Source organism: Schistocerca americana, chromosome 5, assembly GCF_021461395.2.
Source record: "Schistocerca americana isolate TAMUIC-IGC-003095 chromosome 5, iqSchAmer2.1, whole genome shotgun sequence".
NCBI classification, from domain to species: domain Eukaryota; kingdom Metazoa; phylum Arthropoda; class Insecta; order Orthoptera; family Acrididae; genus Schistocerca; species Schistocerca americana.
The window spans coordinates 561,855,754-561,879,902 of record NC_060123.1 but is presented as its reverse complement, the minus strand read 5'-3'; the positions used below and the strand labels follow the sequence as shown (position 1 = coordinate 561,879,902).

The 24,149-nt window shown below is 40.2% G+C and overlaps 1 pseudogene; it reads left to right on the top strand.

Moving 5' to 3' along the window:
- The first annotated feature begins 18,442 nt into the window (after positions 1 to 18,442).
- LOC124617294 lies at positions 18,443 to 18,560 on the top strand (annotated as a pseudogene).
- Positions 18,561 to 24,149: the final 5,589 nt, after the last annotated feature.

Below are 24,149 nucleotides of genomic sequence, written 5' to 3'. Positions count from 1 at the left end.
CTTCGAACCCTTGTGAAAGATTAATGAAAGAAATTGGTAAGCTGTGCCGAATATACTGCCACAAAAGACATATTGATTGGGATACACACATACTCTCATTCCAAGATGTAATTAATTCCATACCAAATGAATCCACTATGCTATCTCCGTCTGTTATACTGAAAAATGCTGAACCACCTAACAAAATTAAAGAATTAATAACATTTCCTACATCTCGTCGATTACGACACCACGAAATAATTGACATTGCGCTGAACAACATCAAACGTGCCGCAGAGCGCCGGAGAAGACAGCAAAAACAGGTTTGTACACGCCGCGACTTTCACGTTGGACAGAAGATATTGGTACGTACACACTATTTATCCAGTAAATTAAAAGGTAAGTGCAGTAAATTTGAACTTCTATACGCAGGTCCATATCGGATTCGCAGCATTCCTCACCCCAATGTTGTACACGTCGAAACTTTGAGAACCAGAAAATCGAAAGGCAATCACCATATCTCAAACATTAAACCGTTTATTGAATGAAACCACTGTATGATTCAACACACTATGATGTCATTTACTAATGCAATTAATTCACCTGACTAATTACTGATGATTATCGTATTTTTTTCTTGGCAAGTGCCCGGCAAGGTAAGGTTAGCAGGTCGCTTTTCTTGTCGTTACACATCAGACCGTGCACATTTTCCACTTTTTGTGTATATGATTGTACTCCAGTTTTGTTTGTATGCACTATGAAATAGTTAAGATATAACACACACCAGTCGACTTTGACATTTTTTTTGCCTTATGACATCTCAACATCGTGACTGTTTCACATTTTTTTTTTGCTGCTGCATTGTATTATTCTGTGTATATTTTTGCATTTGAACACTGTCAATGTTTTTGACATATTACGTTTTCTGTCATGTTATGCTGTAGGGTTAATTATGTTACCATAAACCAGTCATTATCTAGTGGGTATATGATTTAAATGCAGGACATTAATCTTTGTTCATCAATTTTAGAAAGAAATGATGTATGTAAGAAATAAATTCAACAGAAATGGGAATTTCACCTACGGAATAAACGAAAGGAGACGCAATAACTTTATGAGGAAGAGTAAATGGATCAGGATTAACAAGCATTAACAAGAATATACTATACTCATCGTAGAATAGCAGTCTTAACTAATTTTTTCTTTCAGAATACAAGGTGATTGATGCAGGCTGTCAGAGAGAACTACACATCTTAGTTTTAGTGATGAAATATGCTAGAGATAAGGAATAGTTATGTAATGAGTAATGAAGTGATTTTTTGCAGATGATAATGAATACTGATGAATAATGATGAAGGATATGGTATTATGAATAATGAAGTTTTTCTTTACAGGTGATGATAATAATGAAGTTATGATAATGTGGATAATGAAGTGATTGATAATGAAGTTTTTTCTTTACAGATGAGGATAATGTTGAAGTTATGTATTTATGCTACGTAGTTATTTAAGTATTTGTTGCAGTTTGCTTTGACAGCAGGTGTTATATTGCATAGTAGGATGACGGAAAGTTTTGGAAAGGACAGCTATGGAACATATTTTATACACATTTCACTACCTGTTAATTCGAAGTTCACTACTTTTCAGCATAGTGTGCGTTTCTTCTTTCAGGTCAATAATCCGTTTTTGTATTTTTTCCAGGAGAAGTTTTTCATGACACTTACTAAACTTGTTAGTTATTATACCTGTTCTAGTACTTGCATTTTTATTTTTTTACCCATTTGTGTCTATCGTTTATAAATGTGATCACATGTACTGCCTTGTTACATAATCTTGCTACAGCTGACTCATGACGAATGACGTTACCTATCCTCATTTGCTGCAATAGGTCAAAAGCAAATAGTGTTATGTTTCAGCAATTAATTATCGATCCCAACGCAATGCATTGCTACCAAAAAAATGTATTACCAGTCCCACATAATGTCACTAGTTTATGATAATTCTGAATAATACTGATCAACTCTGAATAGCATGTCACTTGAGTAATGACCTCTTAATGAGACTATATTCAAAATAATGCTTTGTCACTAGCTAATAACTGCCACTATTTATTGTAATGAGACTACTTATAATGCCTGTGATTATTAATGCTATGACTGTAATTAACTGATTTTTAATAATGACTTCGTGATGATCTGAATAATACTGAATGATGAACTATGTTTTATTCCATTCAATACTTGCTGGCCACTGAGTGCCAATAATTAATGTCAGTCGATGAATTGTTATTAATTATGCCATTAATTAGTTCTTGTTTTCTATGTTCATACTTTGTAATTTGAAATGAATGTGACTGTTTAATAATGCTTTGTAATTAGGAGAAGACTAATGATTCTTACTATATTAGAATGACAAATGATTAATTAACGACAAATGATTAATTAACTGTAATTAGACAAATGATTAATTAACGACAAATGATTAATTAACTGTAATTAGACAAATGATTAATTAACGACAAATGATTAATTAACTGTAATTAGGAAAAGGCTAATGATTATTATTGGAATGACAAATGATTAATTAACTGTAATTAGGAGGTTAATGATTCTTAATTATACTCTGTAACTGGAAAAGAATGTGATTGTTTCATAATGCTTTGTAATCAGGAGAAGGCTAATGATTCTTACTATATTGGAATGACAAATGATTAATTAACCATGCTACATTTTGTAACTAGGAAAAGAAGACTACTGATTCTATGTAAAACAATTAATGAACATTTTTCTGTAATACTACATACTTGGTACAGAAATGTTCAATAACTGGGCTATGAATGCCACAAACTGCTAATTAAGTCTGTAATTGTCAATATTATGTGACTTGATGTTCTTCACCTCATAAGCTGACTACCCTGAATTACTGCAATGTCCATTTTGTCCTGTTTATCCCAGTGATCATGGAGCACTATCTTTAGTTTTGCACTAATTCTACGTTGGTGTGCCTTGTAAGAGCGTGGTGTTGACATGACATGCTGTCCACCACCGTGAGCAATGAAGACGTTATTATGGTCCCACTGTTTGGTGTACCTAATGTACTGCCAAAATGAAAACATGGAACATTACTACGACAGTTCAGTGTCTTGGCTACACTGATAAATTCTGATGGGAAAAGATCTTCAAGTTGTGTCACTTGGTGTTGTACCTCTGTGGAAAGATATGGACTTTCAGAACAGCTGTGTGCAATCTAAAGTGCTACAACCATGATGCAATCCTTCCCTTTCCTATCCTGATTCTTGTCACATAAAGGGAAAAAAAAAATTTTTTGGTAACATCATTTATGTTCATAGGTTATACATTTTTTCGATTTGTTGAACTCCAGTGCGAGTACACTTATGGCACTGGTCGACATGATTTTTTTTGCCATTATGTTTATTTGTTGTGAAAATGCTAAAGACATTTCTTCAGTGCGTGTGCACTTTGGACATGATTTTTTTGCCATTATGTTTATTTATTGCCAAAATGCTAAAGACATTTTTCGATTTGTTCTGAAGTACAGTATATGTACACTCTTGTCTTTTATATTGTATATACATTTTTATTTTTATGATATGTTCTGAACTACAGTACATGTGCACTTATGTTAGGTGTTAATATGTTTTCTATTGAACTTCAGTGCCTGCGCACTTTTCTTATTTTTCAATATGATTTGTACTATACTGTATATTCAATACTTCAATGCGTATGCACTTATGTCATTTGTTACTAATTGTACATACATTTCATCATTTACTGATATGTTCTCAACTGCAGTGCATGTACACTCATGTCACTTGTCAACATAATATTTTGCCAGTCTGTTTATTTGTTCTGAATATGCTAAAGAATTTTTTTCAGTGCCTGTGCACTTTGTTATCTGTCAAATACTTTGTATATACATTTTTCTGATTTGCTACTATGTTTTGTACTCACATTTTGTCTTTGTCTGATATATTTTGTACTTAGTGCGTGTGCACAACATTTAAATATTCTGTAAGTTGTAGAATTTTGTTAATTAAAGAAAAATTTTGCCGCGCTTGGCAAGTCCAAATGACTCACCATCGCTGCCAAATTTTTGCCCCCCAGTGGAGGGTTATGAAACACGTATGTAACATAGCAGCGATGGCGAGGCATTGTAGCATCTGTGACCAGAGAGTATGCGCTTGACCGCGCGAGTGTTGCGAGCGGTTCTCAGTCTGTCAGTAGTCGTTGCGAGTCTGTAGCTCTGTTTAGTTGCAGAGCAGTACGCTAGTAGTCGTCATGCAGAGCGGTCGGTCAGTAGTAGCAGCCCAGTGCGGTTGTGTGATGTAGGCGGTCGGCAACACTGGTCAAGATGGTGAATAAGGTATACTATTAATTAATATAATCATTAGATAATGTAAAAATTTATTTATTGTAATTATTCTCCAACAAGTCCCCCAATAATAATTTTTATTTCAAAAGCATTTTCTCAAAAATTTAATTTTTTATTGAACTAAAGATTTCGTTGCACTTCCCATTTCATTCCGCTTCTTTTGAAGAAAAATTTCACAAAAATCACAAAAAAAAGAGAATATTATTATTTGCAATGCAGTTCCTCCAAGCGGTGCGCAACAACAAGAGCAGAAATGTGACATCCATTTATTCTGAGGTAAGACTTTAATTCTGATTGTTTTACACAGGGCCAAAGACCGATATTTCGGTTTAATTAAATTTTCTTATCACTGAATGGACTTTAATTTTTCATGAGGAATTTATATTTGAGTCAGATTGCGAATTTCACATTTTTTGTTGCCATTGTCAGTACATTTCATTGTGGGCAGGTTACGCTTAGAGCAGTGTCCATTAGCATCCCTAATTAAATATTGTCGTGTTTCTTTCTTTCAAATTTTTGTGGGGAGGTTACACTCGGCTCCCATTTCTATTAAATATTGTCTTTTTCATTTCTTTTAAATTTCGGTGGGAAGGTTACAAGTTGTTCTTAAAATTATACATTGATGTACGTGAATCTTTTCTTGGTCTTTTAGTTAATATTGATGTAATTCATTTTCAACTTTCCCAATCCCGTTTTATCCTCATTTTCTGTGGAATACGGTCAACAGCAGCTTCTTTCCAGAACTTTCCTTTGTCGGCCGTAGTAGCTCAATCAGTTTATTTCTCTGTATCTTCATTATGACCCAATATGATTTCCAGCAATAAACGTTTTTCCGCTGGGGAGAAGTCTGAAGGCATCACCTGTTTTTGCTTACTATCCTACAGCTGTACAAAAAGACAACTTCGATAATAAATAGCGAGTATGTAAGGTATATTTTGGTTGGCAGGAGAGCCAACACCGTGTTACTAGAGGAGGCCGAAGGGCACGCGTTTTAGCTCACGCGTGCTGGCGTGAGGATTGGAACAGGACAAGGAAATTAGAATTTAGAAAAAAGGACGTAGCTGGCGGAATACTTAACTTTAATCCATTAATAGTGAACGTCGGCCTGGACGGTACATGATTCAGAATATCAATAGTAACTGATAATGGCGCCTTGCTAGGTCGTAGCAAATGACGTAGCTGAAGGCTATGCTAAACTGTCGTCTCGGCAAATGAGAGCGTATTTCGTCAGTGAACCATCGCTAGCAAAGTCGGTTGTACAACTGGGGCGAGTGCTAGGAAGTCTCTCTAGACCTGCCGCGTGGCGGCGCTCGGTCTGCAATCACTGATAGTGGCGACACGTGGGTCCGACGTATACTAAAGGACCGCGGCCGATTTAAAGGCTACCACCTAGCAAGTGTGGTGTCTGGCGGTGACACCACACGGTATAGGTTAATTTCTGTGGTCGAAGCGCAGTAATATTAGCTGATTTTAGCGGCGTTGCCAAGTATTGTTTTTGCTAATTTACATCAATACAGAAACTCGTTCAGTTGATGCAAGTTTAATGTTGTAAAATAGAGTGGATACCTGTACTGGATTAAACTTCTGAAATAAACTCAAAATTGACTTCCAGTCAACGACGTTTGTACAGCTGGTCCTTAGAACTTAGCGTTCTTCCTACAATCACATCCGAACAAATTTCCAAAAATATTCTTAAAACATTCATGCCTCTATTCCCAAATTTTTGCGTGTGTGTATAACTCTGAAATATGCATCGAAGTTGAAAGTTTGTCCTTTTTATGACCCAACAGATTTTGTATTAACTTAGTTGTTATCATCATGACATCTGGCGAAACGAGCCCTTTTTTTGGCAATTTCAGCAACAGGTACATTACGGAATGCGCATACTACTATATTACGGTCACCAGGTTTTGAGAAATACGTTTTATTTGTGGACAGCCCAAGCTGCTTCCATACTTCCGAAATTTGTGGCAACTGACAGCTACAACGCGTTCTTCACCTCCTTCTGGCTCTTTCTAAGAGTTCATCAGCCATCTTAGGACTATATGAGGACTTTTTCGGAAGGTAAGGTCCGATCGGTCGCGAAATGGAAACCATAGAGAAAATCGAAAATGTTTCATTTGCAACAGTTCGTTACACCTTCCAGATATTCCGAGTAAGACATTTGTAGTAGCATTGTACCAGCTTTCCAACGCCCTTCTCATAGAAGGCAGCCACCAACCTGTGCTTTATGTCATTTCTCTACACTGGTCTGCAGTTCGTTGTCTGTGCCAGAATGTTACCTTCATAGCCAGCGGTTCACGTAAGCAGACATGAACATCAGCGGGAGCCAATGCTGGGCTGTATGGTTGGTGATCAAACACTTCCCATGTAAAACGCTGCAGGGGCATCCTTATTGCTACACCAAGAAAACATGCAGATGACAAACGGGTATTCATTGGACAAATATATTACACTAGAACTGACATGTGATTACATTTTCACGCAATTTGGATGCATAGATCCTGAGAAATCAGTACCCAGAACAACAACCTCTGGCCGTAATAACGGCCTTGATACGCCTGGGCATTGAGTCTAACAGAGCTTGGATGGTGTGAACAGGTACAGCTGCCCATGCAGCTTCAACACGATACCACAGTTCATCAAGAGTAGTGACAGACGTATTGTGATGAGACAGTTGCTCGGCCACCATTGGCCAGACGTTTTCAATTGGCGAGAGATCTGGAGAATGTGCTGGCCAGGGCAGCAGTCGAAAATTTTCTGTATCCAGAAAGGCCCGTGCAGGACCTGCAACATGCGGTCGTGCATTATCCTGCTGAAATGTAGGGTTTTGCAGCGATCGAGTAAAGGGTAGAGCCACGGTTCGTAACACATTTGAAATGTAACGTCCACTGTTCAAAGTGCCGTCAATGCGAACAAGAGGTCACCGAGACGTGTAACCAATGGTATCCCATACCATCACACCGGGTGATTCGCCAGTATGGCGATGACGAATACACGCTTCCAATGTGCGTTCACCGCGATGTCGCCAAACACGGATACGACCATCATGATGCTGTAAACAGAACCTGGATTCATCCGAAAAAATGACGTTTTGCCATTCGTGCACCCAGGTTCGTCGTTTGGTACACCATCGCAGGCGCTCCTGTCTGTGTTGCAGCGTCAAGGGTAACCGCAGCCATGGTCTCCGAACTGATAGTCCATGCTGCTGGAAACGTCGTCGAACTGTTCGTGCAGGTGGTTGTCGTCTTGCAAACGGCCCCATCTGTTGACTCAGGTATCGAAACGTGGCTGCACGATCCGTTACAGCCATGCGGATAAGATGGCTGTCATCTCGACTGCTAGTGATACGAGGTCGTTGGGATCCAGCACGGCGCTCCATATTACCCTTCTGAACCCACCGATTCCATATTCTGCTAACAGTCATTGGATCTCGAGCAACGCGAGCAGCAATGTCGCGATACGATAAACGGCAATCGCGATAGTGTACAATCCGACCTTTATCAAAGTCGGAAACGTGATGGTACGCATTTCTCCTCCTTACACGAGTCATCACAACAACGTTTCACCAGGCGATGCAAGTCAACTGCTGTTTGTGTGTGAGAAATCAGTTGGAAACTTTCCTCATGTCTGCACGTTGTAGGTGTCGCCACCGGCTCCAACCTTGTGTGAATGCTCTGAAAAGCTAATCATTTGCATATCACAGCTTCTTCCTATCGGTTAAATTTCGCGTCTGTAGCACGTCATCTACGAGGTGTAACAATTTTAATGGCCAGTAGTGAATGTAACAGGTATGTTATGTGCCGTTGCATGAAATCAGCCGAAACCTTTCAAAGGGCACCCATACATGCCGGGAGACACTATTGTTGTAGCCATCTTTATGTCCTTACTGAGTGCTCAGAACTGGAAAGACCTCCGTGACGCGATTGACAAGCATGCTAGAGACGCTACCCAATGCATCTGTGCAAAGGTCCATCGGTTTTTCACTGTCGTTTCCATTTTGGGACCTATCGGACCGTAAGTTACGAATGGGCCTTGTAATAAGGGATTATTGATAAGTACCTCCAGGATTTCAGAAGACTGCTGAGAAACTACAACACATACAGAAAATAGACTAATAGGAGTGGATGAAACATCTCTCTGAATTTTTAACTCACATTACAGCTGCTTTATGGGTACTGTTTGTGACGTGGTAAACGTCAGTACGTGCCGAGGTCGCTGACACGAATTGCCCGGGAAGTCGCAACGACAGCAGCTCGTTTTTAAACTCTGTTAATTGGGTTGGCTATTTGCAGCTGCAAACTAATTCGATGCGATAATACTGCGCGGATGATTTGTCTACACGTTCTGAGACGTCTGCTGCCTGGTTAAAATACGCCGCGTCGTGTATTACGAATCCACACTTTTACAGACGCTCTATCCACTGACATGTGTCACTATTAAAATTACGTAACTCATTCGGTAAAAGCGGAACCCTTAGAGGATCACTTTGTTGTCCTTTTGTCTGTCAGTCTGTCTGTCCGGTCGTGAGGAACCCTTTTTCTCAAAGAGGAGTAGACATATCAAGCTGAAATTTATGTCGTACACTATGGTCTACATTTCCTCGGCGGGGTTAAAAATTGAAGCTTCTTAGTCAATGCAATCAAAAGATACGGCCATTTATGTTACAAATTTTGATACTCGCAGACCCACTCATCAAAACTTATAGAGTACTTCCCACTGACCTGGAAACATTAAATTTGGTACGAAACAAGGTTTCATAGTACAACTGAGGGGGAAAAATTGAGAATTGTTAATTTACAGTTATATCACACGTGAATTTTTGTTGTTGTTTTTTATCCGACAGTCTGTCTGTTCTTTCGTGCGTTGAGATCCCTTATTCTCAGTAACATGGGACGAATCAAGTTATGTCACATACTAAGGTTCATTGTCCCTTGACGGTGTAATAAATGTGAGCGTCTCAGTCAATGTAATCGAAAGATACGGCCATTTATGTCACATACTTTGCTTCTCGCAAACTCATCAAAACTTATAGTGTACTTCCCATTGACCTATAATCACGAAATTTGTGAAGAAGCAGGGTTTCGCAGTACAAGTAAAGGAAAAAAAATCAGGAAATGGTTAATTTGTAATAATAATAATGTAAAATATTATTTATTTTATCATTTGTTATACGATTTCAAAGATAAAATTAAAACATTCTCGAAAGTCTTGGAATTCCCAGTACTGTTATCTTGCCAGTACCAATGTCGATAACAGGCAAAAACCGTTTAGATTCTCGATCCCCAGGATGAATCAGCTGTCTATATAATCCTGTCTGTTAAGTTGCTTTCAGAAAAGAAAGTCAGTGTTTTAGTGATGTATTCATCTTTGTTCATAATTACTACAGAATTGCTTTTGCCAGCTTTCAGAATCATGACATTGTTATTATTGAGTTTCTTGTTTGTGCTCTTTACTAGCTTTCTCTCTTGATAAACTGCTTTGGAGGTTTCATTATGGCTACTTATGCTTTCATGAATAATTTTATTTATGTTGTGTGCTAAGGCAGTCTGTTTAGTGACTTTCTTTTCTGAAAACAACATAACAGAGCTCAAACAAGATCCAACGATAAAATTCCAAAACAAAATCATAAAAATGGTCAATAAATGCAATTTTCTCTTCACAGAAAAACAAGCAAAAACATCCATTTTAATGAAACCCACAGCCCCAAGACTAAGAGCTCAACCTAAGAGCCATAAACCCTGTGGTCCATTAAGACTCATTGTTAATTCTAGAAACACACCTGCCTCCAAAGTCTCCCAATTACTAAATGAAATTCTGAAACAGTACTATACTTGATAAATCATACTCAGTTAAGAACACAAATGATGTAGCAACTAAAATTAAGGAGATAAATATTCCTGCAGGTGCCAGGTTTGCTCTTTTGAAGTAACTAACCTATTTACAAATGTACCAACTGAAGAAACAATAGACATAATCTTTGAAAACGTAATAAAACATAAAAAATCGTCAATTGCAGAAATATCAGAAGTCAAGGACATGTTACAACTAATATTGTCTCACAATTACTTTACATTTAATAGTAAAGTTTACCAACAGAATGAGGGTCTTGCCATGGGCAGTATCATTTCAACTTTTCTCGCAGACATATTTCTCAATCATCTGGAAAGGAAAAGTAAAATAGTATATTACTGGAGATATATTGATGACACCTTGCTGCTATTTGATGGAACAAAAGATGAGCTCGAAGAACTACTGGCAACATACAATTCTTTCCACAAAAACATAAAACTCACAATAGAACATGAGGCAACAAAAGCATTAACTTCCTGGATCTTAAAATCACCAACCACCAACAAAAACACAAGCTCAGCATACACAGACATAACATGCCATAGTACCACACAGAAACATGCTGCATTTAGGTCCATGCTACACAGAGTACAGTACCTGCATTTAGAAGAAAACACTGTCAAGAATGAGATAGATACAATAAAGAGCATTGCCATAAGCAATGGCTACCCAGCCAAAACAATTGACAATTTAAGCAGACAATACATAAAAGCAAGACAACGAATGGACACACTGTGAAACAAGAGAAAATATTCGCCAGTATCCCATACCTGGGCCCATATCACAAAAAATCGCCAACCTTTTCAGAAAAACAAATGTAACAGTTGCATTCTCAGCCAATAATAAGTTAGGAAATCTATTCATCCATAACGTAAAATCAAACACAAACATACAACAATAGCGCAGTGTACAAAGTATCGTGCCCCAGTTGTCCTGCCTATTATATAGGGAAAACAGGCAGAAACTTCAAGACCTTTTTTCAAGAACATGTAAATGCTTTCTGGCTCAAGAAGTTCGAAAAATCGGTTATTGCACAACATATGTTGGAAACGAAACATATCATCAACAGTCTAGAAAACAATTTGGTAATACTACATAACGAAGCCAATGGTAAGACTCTAAGTCTGTTAGAACAACTGGAGATATACCTCCACAAAATCCAAAAAACCAGAATCTATGTTAAATGAACAGATTTCGCAAGCCATAATTATTTCACTAATTTTAAAGACCTATTCTAAAGTTATTTCTTGCATATGTCAATTGTTTAATAGTTATATCTTTAGCACTGCGTATTACTTGATCTTTGACATCGCCATGCACGAAAAGATCTGTGAACTGTTTACAAACAGGAGTGTGCAAATGTACATCTTGAACGAAGTGACATGTACTAAAACGATGGAGGAAAGAATTTTTGCCGGTGCCAAAACGTGAAAAATACTTTCCTTAGAATATGTGGTAAGTTTACACTGTTCATTTGCCACTATTTTGCACATATTTTCCGCGTTCGACTTACGAAATTCATAACCTAACATGAAACCTTTTCGTGACAGGAATATGCACTTCACCTTATTCAAGAGAACAAATAAAACATGTATTAAGACAAATTACACCAGACGATGGACCCACAGGGTCCGAAATGCATCGTGTAGCTAATAAAACACGAAAAAGTTGTGACTAAAGGTGTTGTTTAATTCATAACCTCAATATTTTGAATACAGTCGCGTTTTAAACTGCAAAATATGGATAAAATTTTAAAAAATAAATTTTAAGCCTCCTACGAAAGAAATTGCGGATCATGTACATCTACAGCTACTTAGATAATCCGGAAGCCACTGTTCGGTGCGTGGCGGATGGAACCCTGTACCATCACTTGTCAATTCCTTTTCTGTTCCACTCACAGAAAGAGGAAGGGAAAAAGATTCTGTATATACCTCCGTATGAGCCGTAATTTCTCGCATCTTCGTGGTCCTTAAGCGCAATGCATGTTAGCGGCAATACAATCGTTCGGCAGTCAGCTTCAAATGCCGGTTCTCTCTAGTACTGTGATTCCCAAAAAAGGTCTCACATCTCTGTCTCCTAAGCGGCTGACCATGTTGGAGAGTGCAAGCATATTTTTGTAAATATGTTAAAAGTAACATCGTCGTTCTTTATTAACTTGCGTAACATATGTGACGTGAAACTTTTCAGCCAGTATCCCAGTAGGCTGGGTGTGGGGATACTTGGAGGGAATTTACATTCCCGCAATCACCTGCTGATCGTGGGATTTAATATGGTATTCACGTTCATCTGATAATTATTATAAACTGTAGACATACGCAAATATGAGAGACGACAAAGCCAATTGTACAACGTTCTGCTAATTTGAAAAGTCTTGTTATTATACAGCGCTTGCAGCCCGACTAATTATAACATAACTTATTTTCGAAAGTGCCAGAGCTAAAATCTACAACTGTTTATGATCAATGCGATAAATACACTGAGGAACATCAACACGTTAACCACATAGGGCAACAGAGAACCAAAGTTGGCGACATTGCTGTCACCCCAGTGTAGGGGTGTTCCGACGCAAGTAAGTACACGGAAGTATTCGACAATTTTGTTTCGATACCGACTACTCTTAGAATCGAATAATTCTTTCGAAACTTATTCAGTACCGGAAGAAAAGTACTTGTATCGTATTTATTTTACGCGCATATCCGACTGGTGAGTGAATGACAGCTTGTGCTGCTGAAGAGATGGAAATACTGTACCAACCACAGCTTTGTTAAAGCCTTTTGGTTACAAGAGTAGAGTCAGGACAATACTGCGTTACAATATCCAAAATTCTACCAATGATTAATTTGTTATCAACTGTACTTAGTAGTATCATACCAGTCACACCGACTATCACAGAATGCAAGGAAGTTTTATTGAGAGAGCTGATGAAATAGTATGGATTAACTGAATTAGATGACCATGCAGCCATTGGTGCTCTGTTGGGTCCGAGGTTTAAAAAACTGCATTTTCAAAATCCAGTAACATGTGCGCGACCCCTACAAAAAACTAAAAAGCATGATTTATGAATGACAAAGTAGCCCAAGCGAGTCGGAGGAAGATGCTGCTTCGACCACTGTAACGGAGGCATACTGCTATTGGAAACAACATTAAGAGCTGGCGCACGGCCGCAAAAAGGAAAGGGGAACACACCAAAGTGACACAGTGTCTCTTTATTCGTCGAATCCCGCAACATCTTTAAAAGCAACGCACTTGCAGAATGGGAACATGAAAGTAATGTTTCCATGTTTGTACAAATATGCTCAACAATGTCTTATAGTCGTTACATCTATGCCTTGTGAGTGTATTGTAGAGCGAGTTTATTTTAAAGAGCTGGAGCAACTATGACTCAGAATAGAAATAAGTTGTCTCCTAAATATTTACAGCAATTGCTGTTTTTTTGGAAACCGTTCAAAAGGTAAGGGGAGGTTTACTATCTTTGGCCCGAAAAAAGCATGTTCTTTGAGAATTTTTTCTCGGTATATGTTATAGGTATCAGTGTCAGATTTGGTCAAAATGTTTATTGATATTTCCTCTACAAACTGGAACTTTTTCAACCGGAAATGTCGAAGAACAAAGGCGGAAGTGCCGTCGGAACGAAACAAAATTTCGATGTAGACCTACACGCGCGGTATGTCACAGGTCAGCCGGCTCGTCTGAAATCAAAATTGAGTTGACGTTAGCGAAGTATATAAGATTCTTTAGGAGTTGTACCTCGCTTAAGTTATTTGGACCATAGGAAACAAATTGCCAGCCATTTGAAAAAAAGGGTTTTTTCATCGATTTTGCGAATTCGTCGGCCAAGTAAAAGTATTTATAGTTGATGGATCGGAATAAAAGTGGTACAGCTCCTAGAAAATTTTGTTAGCTTCGTCGGAAACAAAGAATCATGGCAATCGGTTCAGTAGATTTGAAGTTACCATACTGCGCGATAAAAAAAAGTCATTTCGAGAAAAACGCGTTTGAAGTTTTGAATGCCTAAATGGAATATTATGCAACTTACGTTCAATCTGCTACTCCGGGTCCATAAACTAGTCCTTCCTCTTCCTCATAGAGGACGTTCTGCTCGATCTGGGCCATCCTGCGCTGCTCCAGAGCCGCTCGTACGGCCAGTGACAATCGGTTTTCGGCCGCTTTAATGCGGTGGTCGTCCGAATGCTTGGCGAACTGCGTCGAATAGAGTCCCAGGGTGACGTCCATCGTTGTCATGGCCTTCAGAATTTGCTGAATACCCTTCGCTGAAGCTGCTCACTGCCAGGAAAGTCTCAATCTCCACAGTCTTCGCACCAGAATGCAAATGCTTGGGGGCTAACTTCCAAACACACGCGTCCAAACTTTCATTTGAATTTTGTGTGTTTCCTCCCAAGCACCGGTACAATAACTCGTCCTCTGAAAGAAAAAAAACTGGTGTCTGAAAAAGGCCGATTTCAGGCAGGTGCATTTTTTTGTTCAACCGCGAATAACAAACATTTCCGTTCCGTATTCGGAAAAACGGTTTCAGGGGTGGATTCTAAACGCTTTTATAGATCCAAAAATGCAATTAAAAATCGATTTTTTGAACCAAAAGATAGTAAACCTCCCCTTAAGCATTATTATTAGTAAAGAAATAAAACTATTTAAAGTGCTTTATTTGACCACATAAAGAAGCAATCAAGTAAAATATCATATATACTCAGCATTATTTCATTTACATAAAAAAATTGAAGAATTGTCGATATGAGTCCGATCGGAGCAGCTGCCTGTTAATTTTCTGTCTACCGTGCGTATACATACATTGCACTGTATTGCCATATTACACTCTTACAATTTTAAATCATATAAAAAATTACATTAAATTTTAGTTTTCTTCTCCTGTTTTGTTTGCTATATCTTTACTTTGGTATTTCTCTCGATCTGTCTGTTATATACATCAGTTTCGAATGGAATTAAGTTGTAATCATGGAACAACTGTTATGTGATGAACATCTCCACGGTTGATAAATATCGAACTGGTGCACGTAACAGGTGTTAAATCACTGAATTTTCATTCCATTCAGTACTGATAACTATCACCAACATCAGTTTAAGGGGTGACCCTTGGACACAGATTTACTCTCATATTCATTGTGGAATGGAATCAAACAGCCTCGCAATATCACCTTCAGGGTTCTCTTGACATGCCCGAGACACATGCAATGTAAGTTTTCTCGCTGAAAGCCGGTGTGTAAGTGTACGTCTTCCTGTCGGTACCCACAGATTCTCGATGGACGACAAATCAGACGAATGGCCAAGTCAGTTCTCAAGAAAGACGTTTGTGGTGTGAACTGCGGTGTGTGGTGTTGAATTATACTGCTAGAATATGATATTTGGTACCCTGGTCGTACAGATTATAAAATTGGATGTACTGTTCTTACCCCATACCGGCGGGCATTCAAGAACATTATAATGTAGTATCATTCAATCCTTTTCTGTCCTACATACAGTTCAACAACACGTTTCCAGAGACAATGCACTCATCACCAGGTTGAAGAACTTAGTTCATGAGGTTAAAACAGTAAAACGTCTAATAACACAACTGCGGCATCAATAAAATGAAACAGAACAAACACACATCGGACTGTAAATCCACATCCCTGACAGGGAACACATGCTTCGGAACAGTTGACATGTCATTGTTACTTAACCTGAACGCATCATTGTGTTCCTTGCATGTGATTGAAAAAGATCGTCATAAGTGTCCAATGTACTCCCTATCTTTCGAACATATTTACTTTTCCCTTAAGGAAATAGAAAACGACTTAAAAATCTTGCATACAGAAAAGAAGGGGCAGAAACTACTTGCTGGAAGAATTGGGAGCCGCCGTTCATGAAAAAAAATTTGACGATGTACTTAATGCGAAGTTAAAAGATAATGGAACGAGATTTCTTAATGAGTTTGTAGAATAATTTTAAAGCAGACGAATGATTACAAATCTGCAACAATCCTTAGCAAAATACAAGGGCGTGCTGGAAAGTATGGCCTCCGAAACTTTTATTGAAAACTCTTAGAGTGTTTTAAATAAAACAGACGTTGTTCACATTCTTCATGTCTATATATTAATTTCTCAACATAGTCACCGTGGCGACGAACACATTTCTCCTAACGACAGACCAGTTTTTTGAAACCTTCACTGTACAACGTTTGACTTTGTTGACGAAACCACTACCTCATCTTTGCTTGCACCGTTTCGTGTTCTTTATGTTTTGAAACAGATGAAAATTGAATGGGGCCCAAGTCGGGGCTGTATGGAGGGTGATCGACAACAGTGTACCCAAGGCGTCAGTTTGTTGCAGAGATTGCAGTACTCATGTGTGATCTGGCACTGTTATGCTGAAGTAGAGGGTGCTTCATGTGTGGACGAACTCTTCGAATTCGAAACTCGATTACACTGTTTCTCACGCACCAGTGTAGTTACGTTACACGCCGCCATATTACACGCGGCAATTCTGAGCCCTCTAGCGGGAGAGTCTGATAATACGTAGACATGAAGAATAAAGATGTAGAATGTCAATAACATCGGATTTCTTGTAGCTAAAAGCTGACGATCGTAAGCAACGTGCAAGCAGCAGTTTTGGAAATGCAATAAAGGTGGTGACCAGTTGAATAACAGTTTGGTAGAGCCAATGGCTGCTGTTACACAGTAATACCGCGGACAAATCAGTTCACAACAGCACCCGGACCTCTGGAGAAGCGTCGACTTGACATTAATGGAGCCCACAGTAGATGAGCAGGACGTAGTCTAGTACGGTGGGCGATGTCAGAGGAGACGAGTACTGCGAGAAGTCGACAATTTTAATTGAAACGAGGAGCCACAGTCCAGTTTTTGTAATTATCTTCCATTTAATCGGTCACACTGTCATCATTCGTTGATTTAAAAGTGTGGTAACCCCCATACTCCAATGTGAATGCTCAATCACGCTGGCAGACTAAACCCATACAATCCATATAAAACTGTGATATTAGCCATAGCTCAAGAATGTTCAGGTAAATGTTTGTTGAAACACATAGCTCAGAGAAGAAAAATTGACCGTACAATGTTTTTACCGGCATCGGACAGGACACATTAACTTTCGGTGAGACATGCTGTATTCAGTTACACACGAAGGCTTTTTCGCAATATTACCACTAAACTGGAAAGTTGACTCATTGCTAAAAATAAGGCGCGCAGCAAATGTTTCTTCATCCATGGCTTACAGCACAGTCGTTCCTACGTTTGACGCAGTCTTCCTGTTTCAGTTGCTATTAAATCTGATTTACGTACGGTTTAGTTTCCTGTTTGCTTTTGAGGACACGCCAAATCATTGTTTGTGGCAACTGCATCTCCCTACTGATTTCATACGTCGATTCCGTGGACTATGTTAAACGAATTTTTTTTTCTTTCAACGTTTTGCGTTGATACACGTGACAGGTCGGTCACTTATCCTTTACACAAACATTCTGTTACTTCCAACTGCCGATACAATCGGCGAATGCAATAGCATTTTAAAGTGATTTATTGTATCGTTGACGAAATCTTCTCTGAACTGGAAAGACAGAACGACAATTTTTAAATTCTAACACACAGGATGCAGTCTGCATGGGATTCGTCATTTTCAGCTTATGGCAGGAAATTTTCGCTTAAGTATCACCGCAAATGTACCTGCTACCGACTCACTGTGCAAGCGAACGATCGAAATTTTGAACTTCCTTTTCTATAATTCTTCTCGATATATCGCAATGCATTAAATAGTTATCGGGGTTTGTATTCGCTGTATACATTTTGATTTAACCTGTATATTGTGAATTCCACTCTTCTTCTGTAATGCATGATTTGCAATGCACGCTCAAGATCATTACTTTCTATGGATTCCGTATTTACACGAGAGGGCAATTTTTTACAGATATCTATTGGTCTCCTTTCCAAAGAGACTGACCACATAACTAATAGAGTACAGAATGTCTTTCCTTTCTGTATATGGCTTACAAAAACAGAATGACTGAAGTCCAACAAAACATGATGTAGGCATATATTTTTTCTATATAAATTTTTTTAAAAATTATTTAAAAACTTTTAACTGTTTGTATCGCAACTGGATAGCTATAATTAGATAGCTTCGTTCGCTTGAAATATCAATCATCTGACAAGAACTACTACAGCAATATTCTGATTGCTTTTTCTTTTCCTCCGGCAACGGCCTTACCGCAGTGGATACACCGGTTCCCGTGCGATCACCGAAGTTAAGCGCTGTCAGGCGTGGTCGGCACTTGGATGGGTGACCATCCAGGCCGCCATGCGCTGTTTCCATTTTTCGGGGTGCACTCAGCCTCGTGATGCCAATTGAGGAGCTACTCGACCGAATAGTTGCGGCTTCGGTCAAGAAAACCATCATCACGACCGGGAGAGCGGTGTGCTGACCCCACACCCCTCCTATCCGCATCCTTCACGGAGGATGACGCGGCGGTCGGATAGTCCCGGTAGGCCACTCGTGGCCTGAAGATGGAGTGCTTTTTTTTTATTCTTTTCAGAAATGAGGATGGTTGGTTTTTCTAAATGTTGTCTGATTGTGAACTAGGTAATTAATAGCCCTTACACAATTTTTTTTTATTTAAAAAGAAGGATATTTCAGGTCGGTCAGTAAACAGTGTGTAATCGACATGGCATGGTTTACATTGTCCTTTTGTTGCCGGACATGACACATTGCAGGCGAGACATCAGATATGACCGATACCGTAACATTGCACTTGGCGTGAAATGTAGACTGCTGAAGTTTCAAAGGCTTGGTTGAAGTCTAAGATGCACATGATCGTCGCGTCCCGTGCATCTTTGCCAAACTCAGTTCATCCGTCGCAACTCGCTTATCCCCTGTCTTGTAAAGAGGGCTCAGAGTCGTGACATACCTCATTAACGCCAAATTTCGATACATTGTCCCAACGTCTTCCCGGTTTTTTTTTCCCCCTGCTGGTCACAGACTCTAACGTTCGTAGAATTACAAAATCAAGGAAAAGAATTACAAAATCAAGAAATGCTCTAGGACAATAAACATTGCATATTGGAATTAACTGCAGAAATTTGAAAGAAAATGACCAATCAATGATATTCAGTATTTTATAATACAGATGTAAGGCTGTCTCTGAAGCCTGTTAATAAATGAAATAAAATTTCCTGAATGACTCTGCGGTAACGTACAAATATGTAGATGCAGATGTGGACGTTCTGGGTTCTGGGAATGGGCATATGTTCTGAAGCCATTTACAGTTCAGCTGGAGGAGGTGTTAAACGCTACTGGCTTCCTGCGTGGAGTGCAAGCAGAGCTCGCTGTTTGCAGCATTGTTCCCAGAGTTGATGGCAGTCCTTCGGTTTGGAGCCGAGTGGGGGGTCTCAATCAAAGGCTTCGTCGGCTCTGTGACGGTCTTTGCTGCAGATTTCTAGACCTGTGTTATCTGCAAGAGCAGATAAATCAATGAAGTTCGACATGTAGTCATTTGTGGTTTCTTTTTGGGACATTCAAGTAAGTCATGAAAATTATGTCATGGACAGATATTGGAACGCGTGTAAGAAACAATAACATCTTTGCTACGGAAGCTGTGTGATATACGTCACGAAGAACCCCACTAACGCCTGTTTCATCATGTTCACGGCTTGACGGCGATGTCATCGCCTGTATAGCTAGACAGGTGCAGTGACGCGCTGCGCGAACTCAGGGGTAAGTCCTACGGCGTTCTCCTGCAGATGCGGCCAGTTCCACAACAGACAGCCTCGTCCAGATTGAAGACTGAACAAGTGAGAATTAAAAGCTGAACGCGGAATGGTCGTTGGGGCTAGACGCATAGGGCATTCCATTTCGGAAAGCGTTAGGGAATTCAATATTTCAAGATTTAAAGAGTCAAGAGTGTGGGGGACTGATGACCTTAGCTGTTTAGTCCCCCTTAAACATCCCAACAACCACCACCAGTCAAGAGTGTGCCGAGAATACCAAATTTCAGGCATTACCTCTCACCACGGGCAACGTAGTGGCCGACGGCCTTCACTTAACGACCGAGAGCAGCGGCGTTTCCGAACATTTGTCAGTGCTAACAAACAATCGATACTGCGTGAAATAACCACAGAAATCAAAGTGGGACCTACGATGAAGCAATCCGTTGGGACAATGTATCGAAATCTGGCGTTAATGAGGTATGGCAGCAGACAACCGACTCGAGTGCCTTTGCTAACAGCACGGCATCGTCTGCTGCGCCTCTCCTGTTTTCGTGGCCTGGTCAGATCAGTCCCTATGTCAGTTTTTAAGAGCTGATGGTAGGGTCTGAGTATGGCGCAGACCCCCCCCCCCTTCCCACTCCGAAGCCTGGACCCAACTTGTCAACAAGGCTGAGTAACAAAAAATGGCTCAAATGACTCTGAGCACTATGGGACTTAACTTCTGAGGTCATCAGAAAGCCTAGAACCGCTCGGCCACTCCGGCCGGCGGCTGAGTAACCTTTCTTCATCATCCTGTGCGCTGGCAGCGAGTATATGGTTGGTGGGTCAGAGACTAATGACTGTTTTTAATGAGATGCAGTTGTGCCCACCCAGCAATTCATAGTCCGTAGGGCTGAATTTACTGTCAGCATTTTCGCATCATGTTCTCCATTCAGTAAAAGACGAGATAAACGATAAAGCAGAGCCTCGACACTAAGGACTATTAGACTGTGAGCAATGGTAATGAATGGTGGCCTGCTTAGCACATGATATTACCTGTAGAAATCATTGGCGTGTTTGTAAAATGTAGCAGCAGTGTGAAGGCCCCCGCGAAAGATAATTTTTAGAAAAGGCAGGGAATTGCGCAGTACCAATTGATGTTTCAAAAGGGCCTTTGGAGAAAACTTGAGGAATCGGGGTCCACGACAGAAAAATGGGTTTGGTAACTGGTAATGCTTGTCTACAAACTTTGGAGGCCTCAGCAACACAGTTTTTGGTGGATGTGAGCACACTGCAAGGGTCAGATGGTGTAGACAACTTTCCTCATATTTCGCATCACCACGTCCTAGTCTGGAGAATGGCACTGTGAGAAGAGACGGGCAGTCTTGGCAGAATCTGGTTACCTCCTCCCCAACAAAAAACTGTGTTTGTGTGTGCAAAAATAATAATAATAAGTAAAGTATTTAGGCTGTGCACTGAGTCGTGCCTCATGTGTGAACATTTAATTTTTTGGGTTTTTTTTTTTTGTAGGACATAAAAATTGTATAGGAACTGTCTTTTCTTACATTCGTAAAAATCAGAACCACATTTCACATTATGTTATTTCTTTTCACAAAAGCAGACATTTATTTTATCGCATTTCATCCGAATGAGGACCATCTTATACCAATTTATCAGTGAGCTTGTATTTCATCATTGTTGAGTGACGCTATTTTGTGACATTCATTTCTCTTGTAATAGACACACTTCCACTTCCTACACATTGGAGTATTGTGTATCTTTGTCAATATTCGATGTATCTCGTTAGTACCGTCCTTGTTTATGTTTTTTCAGTGACATCATTTTGTGACAACTGTGTTTTGCCTAGTAGTGACACACTCCTATACTTAGAAACATTGTGAATTCTGTGTGTGCGCCTGCGAGGGATGCTCTTGATTTTGGAGAAATGCTTGTCTTTTTGTAAATTCAATTAAAATCATATTGTTACTTGAGTAAAATTACATTTTTGATAGCATTGCATTGAGAAATCATTCCTGTTGATCACTGGAGTTTAGTGTTCCCTCCTGTGGTCTCTGCACTAAGAATTAGATTGTACCGTACAAGGAAGACATAAAATATAAAAAAAAGTCTCTTGGCTCTTTCATAACATTGCAAAAACAAGCCCTACGACCATTTCACGAGTGTAGCGTGAATATCAGGAATCCGGTAAAAAAAAAAAAAAATCTCCGACATTACTGCGGCCGGAAAAATATCCTGCTAGAACGGGACCAACGATGACTGAAGAAAATCGTTCAAAGTGACAGGTGTGCAACACATCAGCAAATTGCTGCAGATTTCATTCCTGCGCCACTAATAAGTGTCAGTGTGCGAGCCAATCAACGAAATATCATCGATACGGGCTTTCCGAGCCGAAGGCCCACTCGTGCACCCTTGATGACTGCACGACACAAAGCTTTATGACTCGCCTGAGACCGCCAGCACCGACAACATTGGCCTGTAGATGACTGGAAACATGATACCTGGTCGGACGAGTCTCGTTGCAATTTGTATCGAGCGGATGGACGTGTACGGGTAGGGAGACGACCTCATGAATCCATGGACCCTGCATGTCAGCAGGGGACTGTCCAAGCTGGTGGAGGCTCTGTAATGGTGTGGGGCGTGAGCAGTTGGAGTGTAATGGGACCCGCGATACGTTCAGATACGACTCTGACAGGTGAGACGTACGTAAGCATCTTGTCTGATCACTTGCATCCATTCATGTCCATTGTGCATTCCGACGGACTTGAGCAATTCCAGCAGGACAATGCGACACCCCATATGTCCAGAATTGCTACAAGTGGCTCCAGGAACACTCTTCCGCCGGCCACCAAACTTCCCAGACGTGAACATTATTTAGCATATTTAGGATGCCTTGCAACGTGCTGTTCAGAAGAGATCTCCACCCCTCGTAGTCTTATGGATTTATGGACAGCCCTGCAGGGTTCATTGTGTCAATTCCCTCCAGCACTACTTCAGGCATTAGTCAATTCCTTGCCACGTCGTGTTGCGGCACTTCTGCGAGCTCGTGGTGGTCCTACACGATATTAGGCTCTTCAATGCATAATGCTATGATGTTATCGAGTTTGGCAATGGTTTTTCTCTGTGTCTGTCCCCTCATGTCAGGGAGGAAGATCATACTGGGAACCGAAATTGATTGTGTTTTATTCTCATTTTTATTACATTTGTCATTCAGCGCTCCCTGTACCTGTAACTACCCGTCCTCAACATGGATGAATGTTGGTTGGAATGAAAGTGAGTTTAAATGGAAATGCATGCTAGTATGCTCTGCCACAGAGACCGGGAGTAACAGTTGAGTTCAGTTTTCAAAGCTGCCTTGCAGCGCCACTCAGGTGGCACATCGGGGCGTTATCTGCGTGGGATTTCATAAAGGACACCCTTGCGATTGACTCTCTTAGAGCAACTAGCGTTCATTCTAATTTCAGATGATGATGATGTTTGATTTGAGGGGCGCCCAACTGCGTGGTCATCAGCGCCCGTACAAAGTCTCAAATTTCAGGTGTTGAACCGATGAAGAATTTTGAGTATGAGTAAACAGGCGTCGTTTCTCCCTTTTCTAATTGAAGGAGACAATTTGTGCCAAAAAACACGTAATTCGTCTTGTTTAATTGGCCAGTTTTCCTTCTAGCTTTTCCGGTCTCTTTGCTTGAGGATGAGGCAGATTGTATTTTGAATAGAAGTTACTGGGTTTCGGAAGAGTTGAGTTACAGGCGAGACACTGTGCTGGTGATAATGATGTGCCGTTTCTGTGCGCACTTAAGCGCTGATTCCGTGGCGAACATGGCTGCAGGTTTCTGGAAATTTTGGAGGGTTTGGTTGGGTTGTCTGGGGTAGGAGACCAGGCAGCGAGGTCGTCGGTCTCATTGGATTAGGGAAGGACGGGGAAGGAAATCGGCCGTGCCCTTTCAAAGGAACCATCCGGGCATTTGCCTGGAGCGATTTACGGACATCACGGAAAACCTAAATCAGGATGGCCGAATGCGAGTCCAGTGTGGTAGCCACTGCGCCAGGTCGTTCGGTGAAATTTTGGAAATTTGTGGTAAGATTCTATGGGACCAAACTGCTGAGGTCATCGGTCCCTTGGTTTTCACACTACTTAATCTAACTTTAACTTACGCTAAGACAACACACACCCTTGCCCAAGGGAGGACTCGAACCGCC